Source organism: Sapajus apella, unplaced genomic scaffold (genome assembly GCF_009761245.1).
Source record: "Sapajus apella isolate SASKATOON/1434 unplaced genomic scaffold, GSC_monkey_1.0 scaffold18, whole genome shotgun sequence".
Lineage (NCBI taxonomy): Eukaryota > Metazoa > Chordata > Mammalia > Primates > Cebidae > Sapajus > Sapajus apella.
The window spans coordinates 7340690-7365259 of record NW_022436958.1 but is presented as its reverse complement, the minus strand read 5'-3'; the positions used below and the strand labels follow the sequence as shown (position 1 = coordinate 7365259).

The 24570-nt window shown below is 35.4% G+C and overlaps 1 protein-coding gene and 1 long non-coding RNA gene across 7 annotated transcripts in view; both read right to left on the bottom strand.

Annotated features, from left to right (window-relative positions):
* The window catches only part of ARHGAP15 (Rho GTPase activating protein 15), a 637215-nt gene that overhangs the window by 443885 nt on the left and 168760 nt on the right, over window positions 1–24570 (bottom strand). The window lies entirely within an intron of this gene.
* LOC116556881 lies at window positions 1995–16479 on the bottom strand. Its single transcript, XR_004271215.1, has 2 exons — window positions 11818–16479; window positions 1995–2444 (listed from the first exon to the last, which is right to left on the bottom strand). It is a non-coding gene; the product is annotated as an uncharacterized LOC116556881 (long non-coding RNA).

Genomic DNA, 24570 nt, shown 5'->3' with positions numbered 1-24570 from the left:
TTTTTTTTGTATTTTTAGTAGAGATGGGGTTTCACCATGTTGGCCAGGATGGTCTAGATCTCTTGACCTCGTGATCTGCCTGCCTCGGCCTCCCAAAGTGCTGGGATTACAGGAGTGAGCCACCTCCCCCAGCCCTTAAAATTTTTAATTATGAATGAAAATAACACCTTAAATGGCAAATGTATTAGCTTCTCTATGCTAAGAAAGCAGCTCTCCTAAGTGCCATCAGTCAGTTTGATGGAAACAAACTGCTTAGGGGCCCAGCCACTGAGAGCATCCAACCCTGGTACAGATCTAGAGTTGAGCATGGCACAAAGACCCTCATTGGAAATGGACCAAAATCAGTCGAAATAAAGAACACTGGACATGTAAAGGAGAGAGAAAATTTAAAAGGCATAGAATCTGGGGAAAATGAAAATTAGGAAGAAAAGAACGAATGCCCTAGATAGAGTGATTATTAACACTTGCATCTACTTATGGAGGATATCAATTAAGACCCCTACAACTCCATTGGAAAGATCATTGTGGCCAAGGCAGGTGGATTGCTTGAGGCCAAGGCTTCAAGACCAGCATGGGCAACACAGAGACCTATCACTACAAAAAAATTAGCAGGGTGTGTGTCGGTGGTCCGAGCTACTTTTGAGGCTGAAGTGGGAGGTTGGCTTGAGCCCAGTAGATTGAGTCTGCAGAGAACTGTGATAATGCCATTACTCTCCAAACTGGGTGACAGAGCAAGACCCTGTCCCAAAAACAAAACTAAACTAAAAATTGTAACGGATGTCTCTCTATGTCTACCTTGCACTCCTTCCTTTGAGGAAGTACTCTCAGTTTATGGGGCCCAAGCCCTTCTCCATGTATGGCAGAAGATCTCAGGCCAGAAGAAAATTTTATTTATCTCCTCATAGTTATTGATTCACATGGGAAGGCCATGTGATCACAGCCAGGCCAATGAGTAGCCTCCTCAGGGCTCTCCCCTGGAAGTTACTGGAAGTAAGCAGGCTCTCCTGTTAGTTGATTGCTTGAGTGCTAAGGAGGAGCACATCTGGGTGAGCCAACTTTGAGAGCAGGACTGTTTATAAAGCTGGTGGACAAGAGGAGAGCAAAGGAACTTAAATCAGTTCATTCTATTTTTTGCTTCCACAAGTTTGAGTTAAGCTTTTGTCACTTGCAATGTAAAACGTCCTATACTTTCCATGACCTAACATCAGACCATGTGTTTATGTGTTTTGTATACACTTGGGTGTCCTCGTTCCAGTTCTCTGAGGCCCTTTTCATCTTTTCTACATTCATACCATCTTCTTTCTGAAACTGTGATCTTCCCTCATGAAAAATGCTCAGGATACCAGGAAAATGGTAGTGGGCCCCTGAGAGCCAGGGTAGGCATCTAGGTATTCAGGATTACCCATGACTATCCAGGGTTGCAGCTGTGATTCCCCTCACAGGAAGTGGAGGCTGTTAGGTCCCAGGCAAAAGTCTGGTGCTGCTGTGATGTGGTGCTGCAGCTAGGAACAGCTGTACCTAAGTACAGCAATCTAGCCTCACCAGGTACATCAGTTGTTACCTGACAGAGTCATATTGCTACAGAGCTTTGCATGCTCTGCAGCAACATGACTCTTAAAAAGTCACTTTATTGAAAATCTCATCCTGTTCACTTTTGGGCTTTAAACACCCAATCCATCAACTTCCCCCTCCGACCCACCAGGGGATGCAACTATCCCATACAAAGAACATGCAGTTATTCTATTTTTGCTGGAGAATTTTCCCAAGCTTCCTTGCCTAGTTTCATCTTTTTACTCTTTGATATGATCTTTTCTCCCAGAGTAGCATCTTGTTGGTTCATCCCTGAATTCCCCCTTTGCTTAGCCAAGTTAGATTCTAGGGTCTGTCTTACTTCTGACTGCTTTCTCTCAATTATAGTCAAGTGACTTCCAGCATATTTTTGCCCCAAGTTTCTGGGCCCTGGGTGAATGCTGTGCAAATAAATATTTATCATAGGCTCTCTTGTGGGGGGGTGGAGGGGAAGTTCTGATTTGTGGCATTCACTGATTTCCCCACTCTGAATATTTCCACTGCTGACAATATTTCCACTTTTGAGCTGACATTATGTCACAGAACGTGGAGTTCAGAAGAGATGTGTACAATCAGTTCTGCAGCCACCTCCAGCCCATCACTGTCCTGGCCCCTCCTTTTTCTGGCAGAAGGTAAAATATGGAAAGAGGAAATTGGTACAGCTAAATAATCCTAACCAGATCATGTCTTTTGTATTAGCAACTTCTAAGTTTTGGTTACCATCCGCATAGTTTTAATTATCTTTCATTGAGTCCATCTGCCTCTCTACCTACCAAAAAGCGGGTAGAGATGAGGATAGAGGAGAGGTTTCATGTTTGGTGCTACAACACACACACACACACACACACACACACACACACACACACACACACACACTTATAATAATATTTATTATAATACTTTTCTGAAAAAAAGTAGATAAGTAGAAATGTTTACTTTTTATGATTAATAAACAGCATAATTTAGTCTATTAAATGCAACAGCTGAAGACCATTTACATTTCTATCGGACGTGGTATACTCTACATAGTATTTCTGACATAGCCTTTTCGTCTTCTTTGAAATACTCCATTCCTCATGAGTTATATATTTAGCTCTCCACCTGTTATTTATTATTTTTGTTTACAGAAAACCATAAGTGCACAGAACACATAAAAGGCCCTATAAAGATGAGTTTTCTAATCCAATTAGGAAGATAATACCTTGGGCAACAGAAAAAATGGGCAAAGAGATGAAAATATTTTTATAATGCAAATCAGAAAAGAGTTCCATAAAACAGGTATGAAAGAAGAATAAACAGAAGAGAGTACAGGAGTTAGAGAGCACAGAACATGGGAATATATTATGTTATTTAAAATATAAATTAACAGCATTAAATAAAATTGGGACCTGGCGGGTACTGTGGCTCATGCCTGTCATCCCAGCACTTTGGGAGGCCAAGGTGGGTGGATCATATGAGGTCAGGAGTTCGAGACCAGTCTGGCCAACATGGTGAAACCCCATCTCTACTAAAAATATAAAAATTAGCCAAGCATGGTGGTGCTCCCTGTAATTCCAGCTACTCAGAGGGCTGAGATGGGAGAACTGCATAAATCTGGGAGGTGGAGGTTGCAGTAAGCCGAGGTCATATCACTGTACTCCAGCCTGGGAAACAGAGAGAGATCCCATCTCAAAAAAGTGAGAACCAATAAACAAAATATTTTAGTACGCACAAGAGAGGAGTAGAAGGGATAAAAATGGAAATGGAGTCATCAATCTAAGAGCATCAAAAATACATATCCTGGCAAGTAATCAACAAACTGTGGGTTCGGAGACAACAGACAGATGGCATAAATGAGTATTGTGGGGAAAAGAAGGTAACTACACAAATCTACAGGAAGAGAAATTTGTGGGCTAGAAGAGATTAAGAAAAAATTTCAAGTCTGCAATTGAGGTTTATCACTAGAAGATATTTGCATGGGAGTTTTTGGAACCTGACCACTTGAACGCTTATTGGTCAATGGTTTTAAATGTCATTATTTAGTTAGTGCAAACTCAACAGCATTCATTCATTTGGCAAGCAGTTATGGAGCATTAATGTTGTCAAGATACTTTTCTAGGTGCTAGGGGAAAGAGAAGGCAACAAATATGTATTGACTTTCTACTTAGGCATAGAGACTGAGACTTAACTTAGATTATCATTTAATCCTCATCATGATCTTAACCAGGCCGATTTTAATATTCTCATGTTGGGTTAAGAAAACTGTTGCTCAGAAATTGAAGCAATGAAGATTAAAAGACTTCTGCCTGTAAGCAGTTTACCATCCAATAAACAAAAGTCACTTTTGAATACAGGAAAAGATTCTTGCCTCTTGTATTGACTGTTTGGAAAAAAAGAAAAAAAAAAAAGGCCCTTAATCTAGAAGTGAAGTGATGGCTTTTTCTGAGAAGATATTAAACTCCTGCTTTTAGATTCAAAATTGCCAAGACTGCTATGCTAAATCATTTGAGCCTTAAATCAACAGAAAATGATAATATCCATATCTCTGAAAGGATTGTTATCTACACAGCTTATATTAGTACTCTCATAGTTCTGATTGTGTGAAAGTTTTATGGGCTGGGTGTAGTGGCTTATGATTGTAATTCTAGCACTTTGGGAGGCTAAGGCAGGTGGATGATGAGGTCAGGAGATCGAGACCATCCTGGCTAACATGGTGAAACCCTGTCTCTACTAAAAAAAAAATACACACACACACACACAAACACACACACATGCTAGCTGGGGTGGTAGCATGAGCCTGTAGTCCCAGTCCAGTTACTTGGGAGGCTGAGGCAGGAGAATAGCTTAAACCCAGGAGATGGAGGTTGCAGTGAACTGAGATGATGCCACTGCACTCCAGCCTGGGTGACAGCAAGACTCTGTCTAAAAGAAAAGAAAAAGAAAGTTTTATGGAGAATTTTAAGTGTCATAATAGTGATAAAGGTGTTGATAGCAACAACAATAATAATAATAATAAGAAGAAATTATACAAGCAATTGCTATGTGCTTTCCTTAGTTTAGGAGGTAAAGCCATCAAGAGCTACTCACTAGATGTTTTTCTAATGAACTGTCAATTCCACAGATACGCCCACTGTTTCACACATAATACTCTAGATATTTCAACCCTAAAGCTTGCTATTTAACCTTGTGAAAATGTCAACACCATATTACCTACTTCTCAAAACAAGTCTTCTTTCTTCTATTCATGCCACTGAAATCACCCTTCAACTCCCAAGGGATTTATTTTGTGCACTATATACCTCCCTATTTCTTATTCATGTATTTATTTCTCAAAAGCATGTACTGTATTTTATGAGCAATTTTTTAGTCACTGAGCTTGACTACTTTGGAAAATATAGTATAAGAGGTGTAAGCATAGCAACAGGGACCAATTAGGAAGTGATTTACTATAATATAGGCTGAAAAATAATGGTGAGATTCTAGCTACATTTTGAAAGTTGAACATCAAATTTTTTGATACAGTGAAATTACATATTTGGAGACAGAATTGATCAGAGAATCTCATGTTATGGATCAAAGATAGTAACCTGAATTATTACTTTGACTCAAATGCAAATTCAGATGAAAGACTCCAAAATTATATACTATTTTTTTATTTTTATTTTTTGTTAAAATAGCAAGAGTCTGCCAGGCAAAGATAAATCTCTGCACATCTGTATTTTTCTGGGTACTCTAGTACCTAGCTTGGAGGTGGGCACACACAAGTGCTGGAGAGTTCTTCTCAAACTTTGTTGCATATTCAAATTGCCTAAGAATCTTAGAATACAGACTCCGATTCAGTGGGTCCAGGGTGGCCTGGAATTCAGCATTTCTAACAAAGCTTAGCGGTTGTCAATGCTGCTTGTCTGAGGATGGCATTTATGCAGCAAAGTTTGATGATGATTGGTTGGTTGGTTGGTTGGTTGATTTCCTACCTAAACTAGAAGGAAAGTCTGATTTTCTTAAATAATGCCCCATCTGGAACAATTTGAGTTAAAAAGTATTTTATACTTACAAATATGTTTATTTTTATTTTTTTGAGACAGAATTTTGCTTGTCTCCCAGGCTGAAGTGCAATGGTACTATCTCGGCTCACTGCAACCTCCACCTCCCAGGTTCAAGCGATTCTCCTGCCTCAGTCTCCCAAATAGCTGGGTCTACAGGCATACACCACTATGGCTGGCTAATTTTTTACATTTTTAGTAGAGATGGGGTTTCACCATGTTTGCCAGGCTGGTCTTGAACCCCTGACTTCAGATGATCCACCTGCCTCAGCCTTCCAAAGTGCTGGGATTACAGGTGTGAGCTACTGCACCAGGACTAAAGAAATATTTAATATATATTTATTTCTTAAGGGATTAAAGTGATTCAGGAATATATAACATAACTAGTCATTTTTTAGGTTAAAAATGTTGGAGAGTAGATTTTAGTGGTGTTCTTATTGGTGGCATTGTTTCTATATTAGTTATTAGTATTATTCTGTAACTGTTGTTTCTGGCTTGTAGAAACTATGCAAAGATAGCATTTTTTTTTTCCATCCTGCACAGGAGTACCTGGGAGTTTTTATAAAATACAGACATCTGTGTCCCACCCCCTGGAAATGTAGTAAGTATTCTGGTATCTATATTTTTCAAAAATTATCCCAGCAATTCTTGTGTTTAGCTGTGTTTGGAAGCCACATGTATATCAAAGTAAGCTACTGTTATTATAACAATGTCATGATTCTAACATGACATATTAATAGAATTGGCCTAGGATAAATTAAGCAAATTACATTTTTTTAATGAAAGCTACCTAATTCCTTCTAAAATGTATTCTATATATAAAACTCTAAATATAGTATCACAGTGTTATATGTATAGGTAACTATTTTAAAATATGTATAATGCTATAAATGGTAATTATCAGTTAATGGCATCGGCTAGTTACATAAAATAAATATTTCCTTTTTTTATAAGTCTGATATGTTAAAATTCTACTTGCTCAGAAAAGTGTTAAGTGAAATATAATTGTTGCCCCAAGAACTCATTAATATCTGCAAACCTCTTTGAAGGATTAAATAGGCTCCCTAAAATGTATGCGTATGTATGTGTATGTGTATACATAAAATAAAAATGAAGATATGTACATATATATCAGTCCATAGGAAAATTACATAATTTCGTCATGCATTATACATAAGGAGCATATTTAAGACAGGATAGTGCAGAGATATTAGATTTACTTATTAATGAATTGATTTGTCAAAGTGTTTTAACTGAGGACAGATGAGTGAAATTGCATTGTAATGTCATTCATTATCTTGAGCAATTTTCTTAAGAATTTCACATTGAATATAAATGCCAAACACACTTTTGCAAGGTCATTATCCTTTCAGTGTTAAACCTTGAATATTTTCCATTATCATCTAGATCTAATTCATTCAAGTTGTTTTAGGCAAATGTATGTCTAAAAATATTTTCAGGGAAAACTTAAGAGATGTATAAGCTTCCTAAGAGTCTTTTTTTTTTCTCCCTTAAAAACCAGGAAGTTTCATTTATCTTTGAGTATCTTATTAACTGAAAATAAAAGTTGATATCATTCCAATTATGTACCAGTAACTCCCTTCCAAACTTTGAGCCCTGAGCAAATCCTGTGGTATAACGTGCTTCCAAGAGTTTGAGTGGCAATGGTCATGGAGGCCCTTCACTGCCCAGCCTTGTCCCAGCCATGTGTTTGCCCCAGTGCAGTGAAATAACTGTCTAGTCCTGATAAGAGTTAATTGTAAAGGTGAGTTATTTGGAAACACTTTTCTAGCTTTAAATGTCATCTAGCATTTTTGGATGAGAAATGCAATTTTTTAATTAAAAATAAAATAAAATTCACGTATGTCGAAGTATTATAAAAGATTGGTTTCTTCCTTAGCAGAATGTAGGCTCTGGCAGAAATATAGTTTCAGGTGTGGGTGTAGGAGGGAACCAAACTTGGATGAAACAGGATTTTATCTTCCTGGGGTGGGCTGCCAGTTAAATTTCTGCAAATAGCAATGTCATAAAGCATGGTTTGAGAGAAAGACCATGTGCTTTCTAGAGTAGCAACTGGGAGAAAAACGACAAAATTACAAGGAGGCTGGAGGCTAAATGTAAAAACAAAAAACAAAACAAAACAACAACAAAAAAAAAACAAGCTTTCTCCCCATCCACCTTAAGTCTCGCAAAATAAAAATGCATTTTAAAAATATGCTTTGCACAATAACTCTTAAAAATCAAAGTACAACAGCACGAATCTTAAAAGTTCCAAGTGCCTGCTTGATGAACTCTGCTATCTGGGCATTAGGATATCAAGGTTAATTAAAGAAACGACAACGTGGCTACGGAAGACACATTAGCAAAGCCACATACAAAGCTGAACAGCAATTAGAGAGAATCAAAAAACAGACACACAAAATGGAACCTTTGGCAAACCTAAAGATAGACTCTACCTCAGCATCTGTCGTTATGTTACAAACATCTAAAAACCTTACGTTTCTGATTTTTGCTTCTTGTTCCACCAACCTATCCTCCCACACACACACACTCTTTGCCTCCACACTTTCCTGTTGCATGGTTTTTATGGGGGAAACTGAAGGAAGGGAAAGGAGTTCGTCTTAAAGGAAGTTGTCCGAGGTGACACAGGGGAAGTGACCATGTCAGAATAACTAAGAACAATATGAGAAGAAAAAGAAAATCAGGGTTTAGCGAAAAACAGAAGTAGATGCTCTGTTAAGAGGTTTAGTTATAAGAAGAGGGTATTTAATTTTCTATCCATAAAATTTCTGGCATCATTTACTTCCTTTTCTCTGAGCAAAAAAATCAATAGTCTTTTTGGGACTTCATGTAAGTCCGTCATACTTCAAACTCTATAGTTCAGTGGACTTCCTGTTTATTTATTGTTCTGTCTTCCATATTATGCTACCCAAGCTAAGTTTTTCTTTTTCTCTCTCTCATCTTGTCAGTATTTTTTTTAACTCTCCTGAGTCATTTTTAACATACAGTTAGGAATTTTTCCAGCCACTTGAAAATTCTATACTCTTTTCCTGCCATTTAAAATACAGTATTACAGTAAATTACTGCTACTGGGAAGAACATTCTGACTTGATCAGTGCAACCATGGTGTAAAGTGTGATAGACAGAATTCAAACACTAAGAGGGCAGTCTTAGTTTTTATATACCATTCTTTAGTTATAGATGAGTAGTACTTTAGCTGTATTTAAATTAAGACATCAGAAATATATTTGTATGTAGTTGATATTACTAATTTGTTAACTACAATGGCAATTTCACACAGAAACCCTTTTGTTGGAAACTGAATTTCTCATGTAATAATTAGCTGTGGAATATTACCCCAAACAGGTGTCTGTAGCCTGTCAAAGTCAGAACAGGTGATTTAGAATTAGCGTATTAAAAGAACTGTGAATTAGCGAAGCAAAAACGTGTTAATTTCTTGTTCCATCTGTTAATATGAATTCACTGCCAAATATTTTACTTTGAAGAACTGTGCTGGGATTGGCAAGAACATACACTATAAAAAAAGTTTAAAGGCCTGAATGTTTAAAAATCATGACATACGTTACTGCAAAAATAACTTCTACATTTTTGAACATGCTTTTTTTTTCTTTTTATCTTTGAAAAAAATAACATGCAGAGATTGCCATATAATATAGAAAGTTAACTAAAGAAAACATACGATCAAATGTTAGACCTTTAAAACAAAAATTGGAAGAAAATGTTATTCAAGAATGTTTGATTATAAATGAGGACTAATTCTTCAGTGCTACTTCTCAGATGGATCTGAGAACTATTCTGAATTGCTGAAAGACATGGAGAAAAATATCTGCTGCTACCATGCAGCTCATATCCAATAATATCCTCTTAAACAGAGATGCCATTATAGAAAGATAAATCTTTTTTTTCTATCCAAATACTGTAATCCTTTAAAGGATTATGGTGCAATTTAGGTCACTAAACCACAGTCTCTGTATAATTCCAAAATCTTTTGTTCATTAGCTTAGTTTCGTTTCTCCCACCAAATTTTACTTGCATGGATAAAATCAAAATACATTATACCCTTAACTCCATATGCATGTATGTAATCATGTATGGCAGTGGCAGGAGTAAAGGGTGAAGAGGGAAAAAAGAGGAAGTCCCATAATGAAATGTAAACAGTTCTCGATGAGGATTGCCACTTCAACACATAAAAGAATTTGGCCTGCAACTGGACACATTTTTATTCTGAAAACCTTAATATAATCTAGGGTTAGTGAATTGTTGATCCAATTTGCCATCTTTGTATCTCTTTTCTTTGGAGGCAGATCCATGGGAGAAGAAAGAAATGTGAAGTGAATTGAAATTTGTGAGCTTAGACATATGCTAAGAGTACAGTTAACTTGAGTTACTTTTTCCATGCTGCTGAATTGGGTCCTGAATGAGGCAGTTTTGTGACTTAAACAGATTTCACTAATTTTCCTTCCTTGCACATTTAAAAAACAAACCACACTCTCCCATATTGCTGTTTGGGTTTTAACGGAGCTAAGGCATGCACACCCAATTACTATAAGCACTTTAAGTAAAGCTTAAAGATATGCAGCATGTTCTTAACTGCAAATGATATGATAGGTAGTGTCTTTCCTCTCTAGTTTTATGTCACATCCAAGAGATTAATCCTCTCATGAATCATCCATAATGACTAGAATAATTTGGGGAACTGAATGAAATTTTTCAAATTATTTATATCATGAACTCACAAGAATATGAATGGTGGGTTATGCAAATACAAACCATGCTTACAAAAGCTAAATACAAAAAAAAGGGAGGGGAAGAGGGTTAAGTTTATATTTCTAAAACTGGACGTCTTTGAATTGACACACCGTGTGCTTATTACTTTGCTGGTGAGTGATTCCTGTTACGGTTTATGAAACACACAAGGGCAACTTTTATTGTTTCCAACATTTGAGAAGAAAAAATACAGATCTTTTTTTATAAGGTTACAGCAAACGTACCAAATTCTCTAAGGATTAAGATGTTCATATTATGTGAAGTTCATAATATTTTAAGAAAAAATAACAACCTTTAAAAATAGCCAGAGATTTTTTTTTCTATTTGAAACAGACTGAGCTTAAGTTCTGTAATTCTTCCTAAACATGATCTCAGACAAAAGACAATACTCTATTTATCATCATGTTTAAGAAATATGGTGTTATTATATAGGAATCATTAATGAAATAGTTCCAAAATTCTAAAAATTCATAGAAATCTATACAATACATAAAACATTTTATAGAGTTTTAAATTATATAGTACATCAAAGTTTTAGATGACTTATCTGAAAAGACATTTTTGGTATGTAAATAAAAATACAAAGAGAAGAACCAGTCAGAAAGTAAATAAAATATGAAAATTAAATAAAAGGTAAGGCAGCTACACTTTTTATATAAATAACTGTGTTAACAGAGCTTTATGCATATTGCAATATATTCAGATGCATAGCTTTTGCAAAAATAAATTCATTGCTCCTCTCCAAAGAATGGATTAAAACAATTTATTTTATAAAATTTGGATAGATAGGATAAGAAATGTAATAGCCATCCATGGAAAATAAATATAAAAATTATTCAAGCTCCATCTACTTTATGTTAGTAATGAGATGCACTTCATTCAAATTCCTTTCAATTGAAACAGTGCTGAGGAAGCAAAAACATGATTCTGTAGGAAATGATTTCTAATCTTCATGATAACATACCGATATAATACAATTATTTACAATTGACTAAAAGTTAATTTCAATAGTATAACATCTTTCTTGCAAAAATGTCAGCTTTTATTGATGAAACAAACTAAGAATAAAACATTTTTACTTGTAGTATTACAGTGCTGTTTTTCATTCTGTTAACCAAAACAACACAGTAATACTGTAAACAAAAAAATAACATCAGACTGCTTATGTTTGCATGATTTTATCAAGAACCATAAGCAATGCAATGAAATACATTAGTTATAATTTTGGAAAACACTCGATTCTTTTAGGCTATATTCATGCTAAGACTGTATTCATGCTATGTGCAAAATAAGTGACCATTGGGCTAATTGTGCTAATTATCTATTATGCCATGAAAGAACATAAAATTAATAATTGAAAATAATTGATCTCACATATTCAAAGTACAATAAAAGCAAATAATATGCAACAAAGCTATTATCTGTCATCTCTGTACACCACACACACACACACACACACAAGTTTGTATATGCCTGTGTTTCTCAAATGGGGTCAAAATGTTTGTAGATATTTTTGGTTGTCACAACTTGAGATGTCACTAGCATCTAGTGGGCAGAAGCCAGTGATGCTGCTGAGTGTTCTGCAATGCACGGACAGCCCCCCACAACAAAGAGTTATCTGATTCAAAATATTAAGCGTGCCTAGGTTGAGAAACCCTGATACATGCTTTGGGCTTTTGTTGTTACCACCTCCCCTTTTCTAATCAATAAATACCAAATATTTGTATCAACTAACTCTTCTTAGCCACCAAACTGGTTAAATAAGATCACTGTCACCACAGAGGATAGTATCCATTCTTAAACATATTTGTGGAGTATATCCTCTGTGCTAGGCCTTGTTGCCGGCATTGACATCAATATAGTACAATTTCTTCATTTAAAGGCTGTTAAGTAACTATCCAATAAGTGATCAGCCTACACTCACTTTAGCATAGCTGGATTTGAACCGAATTTTCTTGACTCTGAGATTGTAGGCAAATCTTTTGTACATGGGAACCTGTACAGAACCAACAGCTGCAAATGGTATCTGTATAATGTTGATTTTCATTGTATGTGTATTTTCTCATCTATTGGCTAAAACTTTAAATTGCTTTGACTACTTTGAATGGCTCTTTGTTGCTGAATTTTAAAAACAGAGGTATAACATGAAGGAAAAAGATTGTTTCCACAAGAGAAGGCCTCATTCACTGAACAAATCTCCTTCAGTGAGTTGTATTTTAATATTATGCTGAAATTAATAGTCCTTCATAGAGACCACAAAAAATGAAAATACCTTTAGCAATACACTAACATATAAATAAAAATAGGAGATAATACTATCTGAATAAAGTCCATAAAAAGTTTTCATTTCTTAAAATGTATTATTTTCTTCCATTGTTTTTGGCTGCCAAGAAGGCCAATGCTAAATACAAATTTCGTTTGCAGCACAAATACTAGCCTTATGTTTAATGTATCTCTTTATGCTTTTTTCCTGATTTATTATCTTTTTTTTAGGATATGGGGATGTATAAATAAATAAGGTATTTACTCAAGCAGAATTGGCTTTCGTTTTCCTAGGAAGCCTTATTTGTGTCATTAAATAACATTATAATGGTCTTTAAACCAAGTAATTAACATGCACCTTCTTCTCCCTTGATTTACTCAATGATTTTGCAGTTACCACATTCCTCAGTATTTCATGACAGGTTACAGGGGATGCCTGTTCCATCATATTCTTGCTTAAAACAATCTATACATGCCAACGGCAATATAAAGACTCATAATTACATCAGTTATCATAGCTCTTTCATGTGCTATGCACTGTATAGTGTATTGTGTACTGCGTGTGTGTGTGTGTGTGTTTCTTATAACCTCAATCCTGCAAACTGGGTACATATATCCTTGCTTTGCAGATTTGCTAGTGCGACCTCAAGAATCCCATAGTAAATCTTTCTGGCTACAAAGTGCTTATTTCCCCTTATGGTGTTAGTTCTCTTAATGCATAAGAAAAGTTAAAAATGTTTAATAGCGTATATGAGATGAACGTCTAAGTTTGAAATTTGCTTAGATATGATTTAATTCTATTTCTTGTATTCTATTTTTATTGAATCTATTAAGTAATGATCAGTTTCATTCCCACTCTGTTTCTCTCTCCTACCACACAGCTATGCCAAAGGCTTAACAGCACTGCTTACCATCTGAAGGCTTTTTTTAAAAGTTGCTCACATTTAAAAGTTTGCATATTGTCTCTTCTCAAATTTTGCTTAAGTGTACCTGTTTGAGGAAAGAGGTTATGAATTATACTCTTTTTATCAACAAAGGTATAAAGCTGCGTACTATGTCTAGTTTCTTGTATATGAAAGACTAAAACTGACTAAGGTTTTTGAACAAATATAAGAATCCATGAATAAATGCAGCGATGCCTCATTTTAATGAAACTTTTTCTTTTGGAGAGCTGTAAGAATTATATTTTAGAAAAAAGAAAATGTTTGTAATTATGTATTTTTTTTTACCAGCTGCTTGATCGAGACCCCTAATGTTCAGCTCTCTCAGCCCCAAGGCATTGGAAGGTAAACTTGATGGACTCCTAATAAATTTGCAGTAGGTATTTGAAATTTTTCTTCATTTGGACAAGAGGCAAGGTTTCTTTTTCTGTCTCTCTTTTCACACTGGAAATATTAAACAGTTATCTCCAGACCAACTTCTTTCCCTTATTATTCAATTTCTAATACCGAATAGGAGGCTCTGTTCAGAATGTATTAACTGATGATACCTAAGTTGCATCTTGATCATATCATGTTACTGCCTTTATTGAGCCTTAGCATTAAAATCTTATCCATATTGCCAAATGAAACGCCCTTTATTTAGTTGAAATAGATTCGAGGTATGGAAGGCAAAATTCTAATGTAGTATCCAAAATTATAACCCTTTGGCATAAATGCCCAGTATAAGCCTCTCTTTTCAATATAGACAGGACCTGTGAATATGAGACATATCACTCCCATGGTTAGATGAGGGGATTTTGAAGATGTCACCATGGTCCCAAAGCCATTGACTTTGAGTTAATCAGAAGGCTAGTTCTCCTGGGTGAACTGAGCTGATCAAGTGCACTATTTAAAAGATGATCAGCCCTCCCCCAGAAAAAGGGCTCAAAATAGAAGCAATATTCTACTGCTGGCTGTGAAGAAAACAAACAGCTATGTTATAAACTGCATGGGACTTGGGACCTCAGTCTGCAACCACAGGGAACTTAATTCTCCCAACACCAGTGAGTTTTGATGAGGACCCTGAGTCTCAGAGGAGATCACAGCCCAGTCATGACTTGATAACAACTTTGTGAGGCCCTGAGCAGAGAGCCCAGCAAGGCTGTGCCTAGAATCCTGACCTATGGACACTGTAACATTATAAATATGTATTGTTTTTAGGTGTCAAGTTTGTTGTGATTTGTGATGTAGCAGTAGAAAACTCATACGAAGGGATCAGAAAGCTGGTGGGATTTGGGGAAAGGGATGGGAAAAGTGGGAGAAAAAAGACTATCCAACGGCTGATCCCACTGAGGAAAATAAAATCCTTCTCCTACTGAGGAGGTGGGTGAATTAAATGGAGGTATGGATTCGGTACTTAGGTCTGTCTTATCCAAGCACAACACTAATGTTCTCCAGACTAGTTGTATTTGTTTTATAAACCCTCTCCTAAGTAATTCTAAGGAGGATTAATGTTTTTGATTGTTTGCCAGGCACTGTGCAAGGCAATTTGCATATATCATCTATTTTGATCTCTATAAGCACCTGAGAACTATTATTACATACAATTATCAGCCCTATTTATCAGATAATACAGTGGATATATGTAGGTTAAATGTGCCTGTCATTAAATAGCTAGTAAATGCAGAGCCCATGTTCAAACACGGATTTATCCAATTCCAAGTCTTATGATATGAACACTTTGCAGCGTTTTCTCCTCTAAGCAGGCAGTAGCCTGCCCCTATCTCTACAAATCCGAGCACTGTAGTAACCACTGTTCTCTTTGATCTCTGCCTATAAATCTCAGGAAGACTTTCTATGTCTTTCTCACATTTTTGGTAAATATATTAAGGTATTTTCTTACGGTCACATAGCCTTTTCATTTGAATAGATGTGCCATGTCCTTATATAAGAAATTCACAATTTGCCCAATAATGTTACTGAGATTGTTCCAAAAGATTTTAATAAGGAGGTGGGAAACAGGTGTTTGAAAAATATTTTTCTAAAATTAAAAAACAACCTTTGTTAAAAATTCAATGTAAGTATCTCTCGTAAACTGTTTTTATAATAAAATGGTTTGTAAAATACACAGTGCATTTATTTGGAGAATATATTTAATATAGTATTAATTAGGTTTATTTGATTGGCATACTCTTGGAACTAAATGATATTTATATATTTTAAATTACTCTTAATTTGTTTATAACAGTTGCTAAAATTCCATTTGTATAGAGGACTAGTTTTCCTAAGGCACTGACACTCTACTGCTTACTTCATATTAGAGATTTATTTTTTCCAAAAAGTTCATTGACAGTTAAAACACTGCAAAAAGAAGATTGGTTATACCTCAAGTTTGATATATCTAAATTATTTGGGTTTTATAATTTTACCACTATTATATTTTATTTTGATTTCAGAAGAGCTATGTTTTGTAAAGGTTTAGAGAGCCAATATTTGACCATATTAAACTACAAAATTAGCAATTTATTTAGTTTAAACAAAATTTATATTACAAGTCTGATGAAGCACCCATAAAACTCAGTGACTATTGCTTTAAGACTGATCGTACTTTTTTTTTAATTATACTTTAAATTCTGGGATACATGTCCAGAATGTGCAGGCTTGTTACATAGCTATACGCTTCCCATGGTGGTTTGCTGCACCCATCAACCTGTCATCTACATTAGATATTTCTCCTAATGCTATTCCTCCCCTAGTCGCCCACCTTCACAACAGGCCCTTATGTGTAATGTTCCCCCCGTGTCCATGTGTTCTCATTGTTCAACTCCCACTTAGGAGTGAGAATGTGTGGTGTTTGGTTTTCTGTTCCCATGTTAGTTTGCTGATAATGATGTTTTCCAGCTTCATCTATGTCCTTGCAAAGGACATGAACTCATCCTTTTTTATGACTGCATAGTATACCATGGTGTATAGGTACCACAACTTCTTTAACCAGTCTGTCATTGATGGGCATTTGGTTGGTTCCAAGTCTTTGCTATTGTGAATAGTGCTGCAATAAACATACATGTGCATGTGTCTTTATAGTAAATGATTTATAATCCTTTGGATATATACCCAGTAATGGGATTGCTGGGTCAAATGCCATTGCTGGTTCTAGATCCTTGAGTAATTGCCTCACTGTCTTACACAATGGCTGAACTAACACTCCCACGGACAGTGTAAAAGCATTCCTATTTCTCCACATCCTCTCCAACATCTGTTGTTTCTGGCTTTTTAATGATTGCCATTCTAACTGGTGTGAAATGGTATCTGATTGAGGTTTTGTTTTGCAGTTCTGTAATGACCAGTGATGATGAGCTTTTTTTATATGTTTGTTGGCTGCATAAATGTCTTCTTTTGAGAAGTGTATGTTCATATCCTTTGCCCACTTGTTGATGGTTTTTCTTCTTGTAACTTTGTTTAAGTTCCTTGTAGATTCTGGATATTAGCCCTTTGTCAGATGGACAGATTGCAAAAATGTTCTCCCATCCTGTAGGTTGCCTTTTCACTCTGATGATAGTTTATTTTGCTGTACAGAAGCTCTTTAATTAGATCCCTTTTGTTAATTTTGGCTTTTGTTGCCATTGCTTTCAGTGTTTTAGTCATGAAGTCTTTGCCTATGCCTATGTCCTGAATGGTATTGCCTAGGTTTTCTTCTAAGGTTTTATGTTTTTAGGTTTTATGTTTAAGTCCTTAATTCATACTTTCAGCCCAATCTGCTTTAAAAAGTTAAATGGACAAGCCAAAGACAAGAAAGTAATTCTAGTATCCTGTAAATGTATATATATGCCTTGTAATTTTATACTTATTTACAGAGGAGCAGAATCATTATATTTATCTTCAAAGATATAAGCCCTTATGTTTATCCTCACTAATTACAAAATAAGTGTTAGATTATAAAATCACAAGAGTTTATTTCCGGTCAAGCTCATGATTTATTCAATTGAGTCTTTTCTCTTTGATAAAGCATCATTTTGTGAGAGGGCAGGACTATTCCTCCTGAATTCATATGAACGGAATAGATATGCATACAAAATATATTAGTTTATCTTTCTAATGGGTGGGGATGGATATTTCACTATCTGGGAGAATTTAGAGTCTTCTACAAACTGAAGAATGCTTGATTTCCTTCCGCTTTTAGACAATTTTTGTCATAAAAATCATAAAATAGAATTATTTCCCACCTTCCATATTATCTGTGCCACTAAGTTAAATAAGTATTTTCACCAGAAATGCAGATTTTTCAGCCCAGAATTTCACACCACATTGGACTGAAATTTTCAAAGAGGATATAAAGTGTCAGAATTATTTTTAGTCAGAGCAAGAAGTATTATTTATACCTTGCTATAGTTTTTTATGTGAAAGTTTAACCAAAAAATTAACTTGAGGAAAAAGTAAAATAAGTCAGTTGAATTAAAAGTCTTCGTTAACAGTCTTGTAGGGACAAGAATGGTGGTACTGATTGTGGAGAGGGTGATATTTTAAATCTAGAATGATACAAAAGGAATGAGGAAGAAATTGATGAGTATGCAACACCAAGAATGCAATCTATAGGCATTTGATGTTCATATCTTAGATGATCATTTCAACATTCCTATGTAAAATAGGTTATTATGTCTACTTGGGAGGTGAACAAACAGATTAGTAAGATTAAAAATTCATCCAAGGTCAGGCTTATAGCAAATATCAAAGTCTAAAAAAAAACACAGTTCTATTTTAGAAAAATAAAATTCTTAACTTTTCTTCTGTAATCAGCTTGGTTGATGCTTGATTTGTTTAACCTAGTGGGATCATATTCATTGTTTAAAACCTTTAGAGAGCATTGATTCTATGTCTCTATCTCTCTACCAACTGTCTCCATATGTATGTGCATCTCCATATATATGTTGTCTCCATAATTTGTGTATATATATCTAGATGGATGCATATAGGTACATCTGTCCATATGTATAATGTATATGTCCATATGTATGTATAATACATATGGACAGTTGTATTATACACATATATATACATATGGAAAGATGTATTAGACACATATTTGTGTGTACATATTTAATCCACAAATTCACTGGAATATTGAACACTTGCAACCCAGAAATAGTGTTACATTAGCATTAAGTAAATTTCATAATGAAACAGTTTTGCCCTTAAAAATATTCTATATTATAAACTCTAAGAGTGAAGATATTTTAAAGAGACAATGGTGGCAACATGTGTATCTTACCCATCTATGAAGCAATGATAGTGACTTATGGAGACAATTTTTATACACATAGCTAAAGTTTATCACATATTGACTGTTGCTTTATTAGTGCTTTTGTCACCTTCAAAAAGTGATAAATTGACAAAGCTGATAAATGGGCTTTGTTTATCATTTTCAAAACATATTAGTGTGGAGACATTTAACAGCTCTCCTTTAATAATCTAAGATTTAACAAGTAAATAGTGAAAAGGAATGCAAATATTGTTTCAGCTCAGAAATATACATTCTTGGTGTTTGGATATTAGATATAACACTTCAGGAACATCTCGTCTATAGTTGCCTCTTGTCATATTCACCCGTTTAGAATTTAACCAAAAAATAGTCACCAGGGAAAGAAAGATGATGGTAAAAAAAAACAAGGGCATTGTCTTAAAGTTCATGTTTAGGGTTTGACTCATAGACAAAAGTGTAATCAGACATTGCATACACATTTTTTAAGGTGTTCATTAATATAGCTGTTTTATCCACACAATGGTACAATTTCTACCAAACTTGTTGGTTTGATAGTTCTCTATGAGGGATACTTCCTGTAGTAATTTAACATATAATACACCTGAGAGTGCCAAATTCCTCTTTTTTAACTTGTACACAACCAGACGCCATTTCCCAGCACCTCTTGCATTTGAAGTAACCACATGTCTTGTTTCTAATCATTGGAGTGCAAGGAGATGAGATGTGTCCTATTTCTAAAATAAGTGTTGTAAGTAGCTGTGTGCCCTGTCCATGTTCTCTTTGGACAAAAAGGATGAGGCCTCAAGAGCAGGCAGCGCCACAAAATGCAAGGTACTAGGCTCCCTGAATCACCGCATGAGGGACAGCTGCCTAATCAAGAACCCCCAGTGCTTACAGGAACGTAGTTCAAGATCTAAATGTTTGTTTTAGTTAAGCAATTGTATATTTCTGGTCCATTTGTTATACCAGCTAGGGATACACCAACTCATACACTGGCGATCTTATATGGAAAACAAAATGGTTGCTTAGAGATAACTTGCACCCATATGTAAAATAAAGTATATACAGCTTACTAAGTTTTCATATATGAAAAGTATATGATTATATAGAGTATTAGCAATTAATTTTGTCTCACCAAGGCCACACCTGATCCTGAGGCCTCATCCTGTTCAGCTTAATTATAATTTTTGAATGTGACTAATCTGTTGACCAAACTGAATGATGTATTTCCATGTGCCTCACTGGTACCAGCAGGCCTGGTCCCTTCTACATAGATATCAGGTTAATCACACTCCTTTAGGAAGTTTCCAGATTTATGCCCCTTTGAATAGGTTTTATAGTTTGTCTAAACACAGTTCATTTTTCTTTTAATAATCCCAGATATTTATCAACTGTTACTAAATAAAATCATATGAGGTAAGTATCTTGCTGCTTCATTTACAAATGTGTTATCGATTTTTGTTGATATAGGAGGGAGAAAAAAGAAGACTTTGTTGGTTGTTATCTGCCTGAAAGATAATAACCCTTCCTCTTATATTTAATATTACTCAAATGCCCTTTCCAATACGGTTGTTTCCAAAATCTTCCATAAATATTTCCCAGGCAAACCAACAACTTGACCTGTCTTAATTCATGGTAAAACAATTTTTAAAAATTTCACTGCTTATGAGTTACACATTCATGGAAAGCACTTGTATTTTGCCTACAGAAGGACTCTTTGGATCCTCATTAAGGACTGTGAGTGTTTATTTTAGACACAATTTTAAGAAAGTAGCTTTCTCAACTTGCAGCCAAATAGGAAAGCAGAAGTGCCATAGAAAGAAGCACAAAGGGTGAAAAAAAAGTGGCAGATAAGGCTAAGACTAGAAGGTGAAACTAGAAGAGGAAAATTCAGTGTAGGATTCAATAATCTCTCATACCTCAATGATCATTGAGGGCCACTCTGTAACATTATATAACGTAAGGCATGTCGTCAACAGAGCATTATATTAAATTAGATACAGACAAGGTATGAGAAAGTGTGGTAAATATTTAGAGGATTTCCATCCAAAATGTTGGCTACTACCTCTTGATGCTTAAAAAGGAAAATCTGACTCACTGAAAAAATAGAACCCAAACAAATTTTCAGGGTGGTGAGGTTTGACTGTCTATTTAGGCTTACATAAAGCATTTTGCATGTCTATTTTTATTATTGAAGTATGTATTTGTTCAAGTATGTTTTATAATGGATAAGTTGAATAAATAAAGTTTAATCCTTCTTCATTATTAGATCTTGAACAAGAACTTAAGAAAACTCAGTGCTTGCTTTTATATCAGAGTCATATTCTTGTTTATTCATATTCTTTTTTCCATTGAAAAAACAATAGAAGGAAGGATCCAGTGCTGGAAATATGAATCAATATGGGATAGTGTGGCAAGGTTAAAAGAATAAGGATTTTAGAGTCCATCAGAAGTATGTCCCAAAAAGGTTCTTGCTACACACACATTATGTAACCCAGAGCAAGTCACTTTTCTCTGACCTTCACTTATGACATCTGTAAAGTTGGGACAAAAATTATCATGGTAAATAAGATAATAAATATAAATCAACTACCACAGTGTCTGGTGTACTATTTATTATTTGAATTACTTTGATAGTTATTAAATTCAATTTAATTCAATAATTTGTAAGTTATTGTAATAATCACTTCCGAAATATTGAGATCCATAGACACTATTGCCATATATGTGAGGAGATTAAAACCATGCGTGTGGATTTTATTAACATATTTTCTGATTAAATCTTTTCCTAAAAGTAGTATGAGACTGACATTAATAAGACACTCAGTTTGTGTGGATTTGCTCAAATGAGATTCAAATCGATTTAATGAGTTTAAGTTTGAAAAGTACCAACACGTCCCGGAAAATAATTATTAGGAATTTTCTTTATGGCACTAATTTTCCATTCACATGAATGAGGCTTAGCGAAGCTGTCATAATCATCTTTTAATGACACAAGTGGAAATTCTTACAGATGATGTTATAATGATAAGGTAAAACAAAGTGCTGTCAATACCATGGTATACTGAGAGGATAATAAAGAGTTTCAGTATTATGAGATGCTAACCAGGGATTACATCAATTTTAGGTGTAATCCTAACATTACCTTTTTTACCAATTTTTCCACATGGGGATCATAGTGGGTACTGAAGTACTAATATCTGTTTAGCAAAACATAAGTGGATAAGACATCTGAGAACTTGACGTGATCTGGAGCCAGAAGGGGAATGATGGAGAGGAAATCAACTCTAGTTATCTACCTGGTCCTGCAATTAATAGACAAATACATGCCAGGGAATAAAAAGATGAGTAAGAGGTTCCTACTAGAGAGAATGATACCTATGAACCCAGGGCAGTATAATTTAAGAATTAAAATAGTAAGTCTACAAAATGACATAGGAATGTAGAGGAATGGGCTGAGCTAAAGGTAGAAGAAAGATCACATAGCACATTTGTTACCAAGATTAAATGAGATAATGTATTCAAAACAGTGCTTGTGAGTAAGACTGACAGTAGCTTTCCTTGCATTCACCATAATAAACCTGAAATAGAAGGAAACACTCGTGAGAGAGAGGATCACCAGTGTCACCTGAAAATGGCTTTGATTTGCTTCTAAAGACTAAAAGGTTTTTCCACACGAAGAGGGCAAAGGAGAATAGGGAAGAAATCATGGCCAGGCAACAGGTAAAATATCAGGATGACAGTGTCAAAGTCACCCAGCAGAGCATTATCAAGATGACACTCACACTGGGCTTCTACAGGAAGGTGCAGAGTCAAACATGTTCGCCCACAGAATACTGTAGACTCAGTACCTTGCTCAAGTTCAATGTATTATGGATGGTTTACAAACTTGTGATGTCTCAGCATAGTACAATCAATTGCTTCCCATTTTTGTAATCTGTCCACTTAGTGTTAAAACTACTTCAGTTATCAAAACAACTGACTTTATTTAGGCTTACATCCCCTCATTTGCTATGGCTTGTCAGAGTTGCTCTGAATATTACAGTAATAACAACTTGAATTTAGGTCGATTTGTTTGTTCACCCATAGGAAAAGTTCCCCCAAGAAGAGACGAGGGTATCTTCTTTCTGTTTCACTTTGGACACTAGTTTTTCAGTCTATAATATGATTACTTGGATAGAAGAAATACAAATAAGCATATAACCTAAGAACAAAAGGCCTATTCTGCTATTATCCTTAGCAAACTAACTCAGGAACAGAAAACCAAATACTTCATGTTCTCACAAGTGGGAACTAAATGGTAAGAACTTATGAACACGAAGAAGGAAACAAGAGACACTGGGGTCTACTTGAAGGAAGAGGGTAGGAAAAGGGAGAAGATCAGGAAAAATATTGGGTACTGGGCTTCATACCTGGGTGATGAAATAGTAGTATGTACAACGAATCCCCATAACACATGTTTACCTATGCAGCAAACCTTCGCATGTACCCCTATACCTAAAGTTTAAAAAAATATTAAGATCCAGTTTAAAGAAAAGGTATATTCCATTAAATTCAGAGCTGGTAAGACCCCCATCTCATAGACCAAAAAGTTCTGAGATCTAGATTGGGTTTTCACTGAAGTCCAACTTTTTATCCAAAGATTTCTGAGAAAATACCTGACCGGATTTCTTCCACTTAGGAAGATATTCTTAGGGTGCAAGTACAGAGTAGCAGTTTAGATTCTATTCTGCTATTACATTTAAAAAACCATTTCTAAATACTCATTCACCTTCTAAATCACCCAGCAATATGCTGATGAAAGCTGTTTTCTTTCTTGTAACTACAGGTGTCAGATGCATCACAAAAGCAGAAGTGCCCTTTCAGCTCTTCTCTGTGCCATTCCTTGTCAATTTCATGCTGCCTAAAGCAACAACATAATACTGAAAACAGCCATGATGTCACTGGAAGTGCTCTGTGATTGACAGAGAGGGGCAGTCGTAGTCAGGGGTGGCTCCTCAGAGAATTCAGAACTCACTGGCTGTCCTCTAGGGGCTCATCCCTTGATTTGAAGGAGGGGTGGAATATTCTCTGCATGAGCGAGCAGAGATGGGAAGTGATATAGGTATGTATGGATGGTCAGTTACTCTAAATATAGTTAGACAGGACAGCCTGAATACCAAGGTCTTGGTTAGGTCCTCTGTAACAAGTCCTAGAGGCCCAGAAATGTGATGACAGTGAGGCAGATTTCTTAACTATCGCACTTGTTGAAATGAGTAGAAGGTGACATTTGTTTGGAAATCCCTCCCCAGCCTTTGTTCCCAGAACTCAGCATTCATTTTCCTGTGCCTACATAACGTAGTTCCTTAGATAAACACTACTACTGCAACAAATCATAGAGTGCCAGGCATTACCAGATGGTTACATAGAATTAAAAATATATGCAAAAAAATAAGTTCTGAAGTAAAAATGGATAAAGATATAACTCTCACTAATTCCTAAAATTGCTTGTTATTACAGCCAGGCTGCTACAAACACAGTGTCTTTATCTACCCAAAACTTTGTTCCCAGCATTCTTTTCCTCTGACATTCTCTATACCTCTCTATTCATGAAAGCCTACCCATTTATTAAGGACCAACTAAAGAAGAACATCCTTTATGGATCCTTTCTTGGTAATTTATGTATAGTAATTATAGCCTTTACTGAAATCTTATTGTCTGCCTTTTGTTTGTCCTTCAATCTTGACTGTTCTTTCCTCCCATTTTAGGATCT